Consider the following 9288-nt stretch of genomic DNA (forward strand, 5'->3'; position numbering starts at 1 on the left):
CAAAATTTGAAGTATGATTAGAGAAAGTGCAAGATAAAATAGTAAGGCAACATTGTATGTATACCCATACCCATTCTTGTGAAGAACTTTTGTATATTACATGTTAGGGTAGTGGGCTCTTCTTGCATACGTTGTATTTGATCCACCAACTCCCAACAAGATTGAAGAAACTTCTAACAAGGTTGAGGCTTTTAATAGGGTCTAGTCCTCTAACAAGGACTCAAGACACTATATGTATTTCATAGACTTCTAGCAAGTTCAATACCCTTAACAATATTCTTTTGTTTAGTAAATTATCTTGTGGGTACCATCCCTACTGAGGTTTTCCCTTGGCTAGGCTTTCCCTACTTAACAAATAATGGGGTTATGAGTTCTCTTTGTGTATGGTTATATTTATTATTCAAAATTGTTTTTTTACTTTCATATGCAAGTTATAAAGTAATTAATAATATTAAGTTGTGGGAAAATTTTTGTAGAATACTAATTCACCCCCCTAGCATTATCTATTTCTAATAGTAATCTCTCCAGTTGCGATTATTTAGATCATGGTGTCATGTTTATTTTCCTAAGACTGTGGTTGGAACTTGTACTTGTTGATCTTGGTTTAGTTTATTTTCTTTGAGCACATTGATCATTTGTTGGATACTTCATTTCATATTGTAATGTTGCATTCGGAGTTGGCATGGATTGATCAGTTGCATGTGCTCATGGAAACTTAGAGATGGAGATGATGGTGTTATCTCTTGTGATTAGAGATGTGTTTGTTGGAATGGTTAAAGGTTTTCATAGGAGGACTATGAGGTATTTAAAAGTGTAAGTAGAAGGACATGGTACATGGGTAGTGTATTATTTATGTTCTTGATGCTACGAGTTTTTTGTTGCACCTCTATGTGATGATGTTGACAATGGACATTGAATTTCATGTGGCAGCCATGGTCATGTGTAGTATCTCTATGGATATCAATACATACTTGTCAAGTGGGAGATTTTTGAGAAATGACAAGTTTGTATGGTGGTTGTTCACCATATGGTGAGATATTATACATGTACAGTGAAACACTGTACACATGATTCCACTATATAATGAAGGGTCATTGTGGTATGCCTCGTAGTGAAGTGGGTATGGTGTTGGTAGCATAGGTGTGCGGTGAATTTGGTATGCCAAAGGGAATGATCTGATGTCAGAGGTGTCTGAGTTGAAGGCTTCCACAAGATCAAAGGCATGTATGCCACCAAAGGCATTCACGTGACTAAAGGTTTGTGATTGAAGGCATCTGTGTCACTGAAGGGTTATGTATCCTTGAAGGCATCCATGTGACTGAAGGTGTCTGAGTGATTAGAGGTGTTTGAGTCACTTGAGACTTCTAATACCTAAAGGAGTGACTATCAGATAGATGATTGACCATTGGATGGATGAGTTCCAAGGCTGCTAGTAACTGGATGACAATCAATGCACTAGAATCAATAACCAATTACAGAGTGTATAAATGTCAATAAAATTCATTAGGAATGTAATAGGCTATGAAATTTAGGTGTATTGTAAATGAAATCTAATCCTGTGAGCCTATCTAGAAACCAAAGTTTGTTGTATGTAAATTTTTTACTGTAATACAAAGTTTCTCAGGGGTTTTTGGGTGGTGGATTTTTTTCTCAAAAGGGTTTCTCATGTTAAATATGGTCTTCTGTGTTTATCTTTTGTGAATATTGTTTTTTAATGTTCTCATTTATCCTATGCATCTCAATGCTGTAAAGTAGATTTACAATGTAAATTGGCATTTGGAAGTCATTTTCTACAAGTAGCTTTCCTAACAGGAAGAAGAAGGTTAGTGAAAGAAGAACACAATTTGGAAAATGAAGAACAGTTTGTGAGAAAATAATTAAGTGACAACATAATGTGAAGTTTAAGACTATTCTAGATGATTCCAAGATAAAGATGAATTTTGTTAGGAAGATCTATGACTAGATAAATTCAATAAAGAATTGATGGTAAAGATTTGAGAAGGGTTATGAGATCCAAGAAAAGACACAAGTTTCAAGAATGAGATAAAGTTGGCAAGATTCATAACCTACAATAGATACATAAAATCTAAGATTATGTGGATCAGATTAATTTATGGAATCCCTAATTCATGAGATGAAAAGAAACAAAAATTGTCTATATAAGGAAGAGACAAGGATGGAAATGTTGATGGTCCAATGAAGAAAAAAGTGGATGCAAATGAGTTGAAGAGGATCCTACTGAGCATATCAGAACTGTGAGTTGGAGTCAAGTGAAGAATTGAGTATGTTGGCCAATCAGTAAGCAGAGAAATTGAGTAGAATGTAGATCTAGACAAGAAAAGTAAGTTTTAGTTTTATTAGGTCATTTGACTATTACTCTCTAACCATTGTAATAGAAAATCTTCTAACCGAGTGGACTTAAGAGTCTTAATTTGTAAATATATTTCTATGGTGGCATTCCATTGAATATTTGTAAGTCCTTTAAATAGGTCACTCATTGAAGGGTAATAAGGTCTAGATGATCTTTGGTCAAAATCCCCAAATAGGGTCACATCTAACAATGTGCGTAACCTTTAACAAGGTTGGCTCTCAAATGAGCTCACTTTTAAAGAGTGAAAATATTTTGGATAACTAGTCCTTAATGGTTTCTACCATAAATAGGTTTCCATGTCAAAAATCATGGTGTCAACATGTGTATGGATGTTATGAATGTTATTTACTTTAACATGTTAAAATTGTCATTATTTTTATAAGTTAATTAAAGTTAATGATATTAGGTATTGCAAGGGAAATCTATTTGATGCATATGAAAGATTAAATTATTTGTGATTATCAAATAGGTTTATTGATAAGTATAAGTTGTTATAAGTGTGGTGAATTGTTTGAAAGGGAAAAATGATAACAGATTCGTTGCCTACCCCCAACCACTTTTTTAGTTATCTAACAATTGGTATTAGAGCTCTAGTGCCTAGAGAAACAAGTTTGAAAGACTCAAACTAAAGATCCAAAGATGTATAAGGGAGAGATATCAAAGGTGAAAAATAAGAACTTCTCATCATGGAAAAGAAGAATGAGGCTATACTTATCTAGTATTGGAGACTATATATTGTATTACCTCAACAACCAGTACACATCACCACCCCTAGGTCCTATTACTATTGTATAGATGAGAGAAAAGAAAGAACATAACTCATTGATGACAGATATTGTTTCTTTCTTGATAGATGTTGAATTTAGTGGTATCAAAAATTATGCTATTGCTAAAGAGATGTGGTACAAGTTGATACTAGTTCATAGAGGAGATCAGAATGTGCTGAGAGAAAATGTTGAAAGCTTAAGAGGCAAGTTTGATGACATCAAGATGAAAGAAAGTGAGAACATTGTGCAATACTGCAATTGAATCAAGAAATTTATTAACACTATCAAAGGAGATGATGGAGTCATAAGTGATGATACCTTGGTAAGAAAATTTCTAAGAACACTTTTACCTATTTATGCTATTAGATTCTTTTTTATTCAAGAGTTTAGATCTATCCTAGGAAATGATATTAATGTTGATGGTTTGATCGGCAGATTGACTTTTTTTTGAGTTTAATAACTTTGATAATTATGTGATACCTAAAGTTGAATCTTCTTTCAAGTCATCCCTAACTATTGGAAATTCAACAAAAATAAAGATCACTCATAAAATCAAGAATGATAGTGATTATGATTCTGATGGTGATGATCAAGAAAAGCTTGGATATTTTCTTGTTAAGAGGCCACTGAGAGGCAAAGGAAAGTATAAAGGAAAACTACTCTTGATTTCTTTCAAATGTAACAAGGTGGGTCACATTGTTGCTAGATGTTTTGAAAAAGACAAGAATTAAAGGAATGGAAAGAGAGAGAACATATACCAAGGAAACAAAGACTACAAAGATAAAGGAAAGAAATCTTTCTACCTAGTTGAGGAGGAAGACACTGAGTATGATACTATTGATCAAGAGGAAGGTGAAGAAGTTGTATATGTTGTAATGAAAGAACATTACAGAGGAGAAGAAAGGTATGAAAAATAAAAGGCTATGTTTTCTCAAGTAAGTTAAAAGGAAAATTTAATTTTTGATAGTGGTTGCACTCATCTTATGATTGGTGATATTGGTAAATTTGAGAATCTTGAACATTATGATGATGGATTTGTTAAGATTGGGAAAGATGTTCCATGTCCTATGAAAGGAAAATGTTTGATTATGTTGAATGAGAACATCAAATGTGATAATGCATATTGGGTATATGGACTAAATTATAATATGTTGAGTATGGCATAATTGAATAATATATGTCACCGAATAGATTTTCAAACCTAAAGAGTAAAGATATATGATGATGTTGGAAATCTGATCGGTACAATTGAATAATCAAGAGGTAACTTATTCTACCTGGATCCTATTGGGAACATATATTTTATTATAACATTTTAAGATGTTTGTGTTGACCTTGAAAGGAAATCATAGTATTTTTAGTTAGTACAAAACACACATTAACTAGGCAATATTGGTCAGTCATCACTATGATAGAACCACCATATAGACTAAGCTATTAAGTAGCACAAATGAAGAAGTTTAGTTGGTGATGAGGCATATATAGTGTTATACTTGTATTTTTCTTCATCCTTAAAGTCAATTTTTAAGTCTTGGGAGTGCCTAGGTTAGAGTTGAAGTTGAACCTTCGAGTCAGTTCAAGTTCAAGTTCAAGTTCTATCACTAGCACAAAATGTTAAAAGCATGCTAGTCATTCTCCTAGTTGTCAACCTTCATATTTTCATATGGAAAAGTTAAAGTTTAAGTTAAACCTTCAGGTCAGTTTAAGGTCAACATCAAGTTCAAAGTTCAAAATTAGGTCCATTGACATACCAACAAATACAAATGTGTTGCAATAAGAAAAAAAATCATTTTGTGGGGGAAATTTTTTTTAATTTGACAATTGGATTGAGCTGAATTTTGGATATTTTTTAGGAAACCTAATTATCTAAACTCTATCCAAGCCATTTTGTAAAATTCATTCTAGATCAAAAGTTATGACTGTTTAAGTGCAATAGTATATAAACTACTAATGACAGTCACAAGATCATGACAATAATTTGTCACTAGCATATGCCACCTGTCCAAAAATACACATGGGATTCATTTTATATTTGGTAAATATATTTGTTATAATCTATGAAACTTTTAAATGGCTCAAATATTAAATATTTTAAAGTGATAAGAAGAAGATTACTCACGAGAATGATTAAAATGATTTTCAAGAAACAATTACTAGAATCAAAATGCAAGTGAAAGTTTTTATTTATTGTGATGATTTCTACACAAAGGGGATTCTTCTCTTTACCAGGAGTTTTGTAGCTATAGGGAGTGAGAGAATGCATTTTTATGGGCAATGATTATAACAGGGGGGAGGAACAAAAGTTTTATTTTTTATTTTTCTGCAACTTGACTGTAATGACAAAGATAAAATGATATTGTTATTATTTTTTTACACATCTAAAATAAAAGAGAGTTTCATATATCAGATTCTAAAGTCTAAAGATGATTTTCTTGGATTGAAAATGTTTATATAGTCATTTCTTTCATGTTTTAGGTGCAGCTGTACATTATCATTCATAGTTAGTAGAATAAAATAATATTTCTTTGCACTTCCCTTGTGATGTGAAAGACTGGATAGATGGTCTTGTGGTTGTTTGTTCATTTTTCTTTCTTCACTATCTAGTTTATAAATCTTATAATCACATTTTTCCCATAGTGATAGGTAAATGCTATAGAAAGCCTGCTAGAAAGCCTTTGTGTCTTCTAGTAAAAGACATAACTAGCTATTTAAATTCTTTGAGTATCTTTCTAAGAGGGAATTGTACCTCTCAATTTAGAGGAAAGCTATCAATCTCATGATAGTACTTCCAACTATTAGTGGCAGTTGTCCTTCTATTTGGGCATTTTGAGTCATTCATTGCATTTAATTTTAGAAGGACAAATTTGTTTACTAACATATAGTTAAGGAGCACATACACATGTTTCCAATCATTTCAATAGTTGCCAAGTGATTCAGTAGGTCACATGTGTTGAACAATCCAAAAGGTAAAATTAGTTATAGGCAAGTAAAGTTCATGCTAAGGGACAAAATGTTAGAACAAAAAGAGTTGAGTGCTAGAAAATATATGAGTCAAGTAACATAGTTTGATGTATGAGTTTGGAATGACACAAACTCATATGTAAACCATTTTTATGAGTTGGAAGTGTGTTTATGTGATTGAGGAGTCGATGATAAGAGGTAATGCCACCTTTAATTATGGATCACTAATCCCCGTGTTATGTGATTAGCCAATTAGAAAAATGGAAAGGTCAAGTGACAAAAGGAATGAATTGTGATTTTTGACCAAGATCTAGAAGCTTCATTAGATAACTATTTAAGGAGGGTTTAAGACTTAATTTTGAGTAGTTAGGTTGCTAAAGTGTTTTTGAAGTTGTAAGAAAGAGGATTGCATAGTTGAAGGTAATTTAGAGGTTGAAGGACTAAGGAGACCAACCAGTGGAAATAGGAGATTAAGTATATATGTCACATTGAGGTGATTGTATATTGGAAAGAGAAGATCTATCATCAACAATCAAAGTGAAGACTAAAGGATCATGGTATCAATTTTATTCTAACCAATATATCTCTTAATAGAGTGGTCCTACTAGGCTTATTGTAAATCTTTTAATAGAGTGGTCCTAATAGGCCTATTGTAAATCTCTTAATAGATTAATCACTTTATCATGATGTAAAATCCTTTAATAAAGATAGACTTAATAGTCCTGTAATCTCTTAAGAGGCCAGATCCTTCATAGGGTAGATCATTAGAAGTGATCAAACTTGTAGCCCTAATAGGCATACTTTATTACTGTAATAGTGAAGATTTGTGGGTGTCATCTCCACCACAATATTACCTTCACCTTGGAGGGTTTCTACATTACCATATCTGGTTTCATGTGTTGATCTATTTCTTACTTGTGCTATTCATGTTATTAGATGTTATATTTGATATCACAGCTGAGGTATGATGTTGCATGTTGAGGTTTAAGGTTAAGGTAGAGATATGTGTGGTGAGTTATGTATGATTGTGATTCATGATTGAAGTGGTGAAAGTTTTATAGATCTTGATTCACCCCCTGCCCCTCTTAGCATCTCACTTTCCCTATTAGATTTCCAATAATTGGTATCAAAGTTGAGTTCTCTAAGGAAGAAGTCTAACCACTTGAGAGTCAAAGATCTTAGATATGGAATCCTATAAGTTGGGAAAGGTTATTAAGAATCAAAAAAATTATTTCATGCTTGCATTTGAGAAAGTCAAGGTTACAAAGGAGGAATTGAAGAAATCCCTAAAGAGAAGGAAGGGGATGACAATTAAACAAAATTACAAACAATATAGAGAATAAAGCATTCAAGAATTATGTGATGAAGGTAGATCCAATGAAACTAGTGCAATAATAATAGATTTATTGGAGAAGAACAATAATTTGAATGAAGAAATAAAAGAACTAAAAAGAGAACATGAAATATAGTCAGTAAGGCTATGTGAAGTGACTGAACTAAAGAAAAAGGATAAAGAAGACAAAGTAATGACTGATGAAGATAAAAGGAAGATGGCTATGAGTATTGATGTAAGGATTAATGAAGTATAAAGGATGAATCACAATCAATTTGACATGGTCAATCAATTATTAAGTGCCAATCATGAGATTTCTAGGAAGGTGGAAGAGATTGATAATCTAAGATTTAAGAACAATCAACTAAAAGTTGAGTTAAGAGCCAAAAATAAAATCATGGAAAGAATGAATAGATCTAAAGAGGGCATGAGACAATTTGATGAACAACTAAACCACAAAGAATACTTCATGACATCACTGGTCTAGGTTATAACGAGTTCATATAATCTATCGAGCAAGGAGAGTCATCAAAGCATGGAGAACAAAGGAATGCTAAGAACAAAAACCCTACATGTTATCACTGTAGAAAACCAAGTTATACAACAAGCATTTGCAAGAGGAAAACTAGTAATTCAAATCCTAAGCCTAAATTTAATGGTAATTATTTTAATTGTAGCAAGCATGGACATCAAGCAAATGAATGTAGATCAAAGACCAGTAAGACACAAGCTACACCTAGATTTGAAGAGTATTGTTACACATGTTAGAAGTGTGGTTATAAGGCACAAGATTGTAGATTTAAAGAAAACAATAGTTGGATATCTAAAGGTCAAGGTAAAGTAACTAGGCAAGGAAATACTTTAAATTGGGATTACTATACATGGATCAATTATCATTTATGTGGAAAGTATGGACATATTGTAGAATATTGTGCAAGCATGCATCTATTGGAATACTTTAGAATAATTGAGAGGGGTGGGTGAATTAGTTATCCAAGGTCTAGATGTATAAATAAAGCTTTTCACAACTTAGTGAACCCATAAAATATTTATCATCATGAATATATCCATAAGATTATACAACCACTTAAAACTTGTAGGTTATTGTCAAATCAATTTGCAAAAATGTAAACATGAAACATAATAGATTCAGCAATACATTTGACACAATGATTTATGTGGAAACACAATTTGGGAAAAATGATCAGTAACATGCTACTCTTTTCACTCTTTTGAAGTGATGCCTTGTAAAAGGCCAACTCTATTAAAGGTTACAATACACACTATTAAATGTGACCTTGTTAAAGGATTTCAATCACCTTGTTAGGAGTGAGCCTTGTTAGAGGACTTTAGACCGTTCACATGGAAAGTCACCCAGTTAAAGGATTTACAAATGACTATTAGGTTAACCTTAATCCAAATGATTTAACCTAGACTGATACAATTATTAGACAGTAACAGTAAGGCTTGATCTAATAAAAACTTACAACTTCGTTCACAGATTATAGATCTCTATTTCAGCCCTCCATTCTACTTTGCCTTCACACATTGCATCTCTGATAGCTTTTTCACCCTTCAAGAATTCATATTCTTAAGCCTTCTTGCTTAACATGCCAACGTAGGCTCTTCTCTTAGGTCACTTGATGAAGCAAAGCCCTTTACTCCTTATCTTCCTTAGGTTCTCATACATGAAAACCCTTGCTTCTAACCAACCATTCCTATATGTAAGAAATTAAGATCTTTTGCCACTCATTCTCCATTGTCTAATTTAGGGTTAGGATAGATTAGGTAGGATATAATGAATCTACCCCATATTTCATATCTCTTCTCAAAACTTTTCCTTCAATCCACTTTGA

The sequence above is a fragment of the Cupressus sempervirens genome, chromosome 1, assembly GCF_028749045.1.
Source record: "Cupressus sempervirens isolate cs-2001-9-10 chromosome 1, ASM2874904v1, whole genome shotgun sequence".
NCBI lineage: Eukaryota > Viridiplantae > Streptophyta > Pinopsida > Cupressales > Cupressaceae > Cupressus > Cupressus sempervirens.